Genomic DNA, 221 nt, shown 5'->3' on the forward strand with positions numbered 1-221 from the left:
TGTATATTACATCACTTACGCATTCTTGTGTCACTCTCCAGCTTCAGATGCTGTTGAGAAGCTGATGAAGCAGATCTCTGCTTCATCAGCTTCTTCAGGGGGGTCCTAGGTGACATTAGGGGTCTTGGAGACCCCCTGATGTCTCCATAAAGAGGACCTGTCACCTCTTTTGCTATCACATAAGGGGGTTTCTCAGCCCCCTCTGTGATAGCAATAAAGTT

At 47.1% G+C, this 221-nt stretch overlaps 1 protein-coding gene across 3 annotated transcripts in view; it reads left to right on the top strand.

The window, feature by feature from the left end:
• The window catches only part of MLX (MLX, MAX dimerization protein), a 23,572-nt gene that overhangs the window by 7,654 nt on the left and 15,697 nt on the right, over nucleotides 1-221 (top strand). The window lies entirely within an intron of this gene.

Source organism: Nanorana parkeri, unplaced genomic scaffold (assembly GCF_000935625.1).
Source record: "Nanorana parkeri isolate BGI_ZX_2015 unplaced genomic scaffold, ASM93562v1 scaffold1612, whole genome shotgun sequence".
NCBI lineage: Eukaryota > Metazoa > Chordata > Amphibia > Anura > Dicroglossidae > Nanorana > Nanorana parkeri.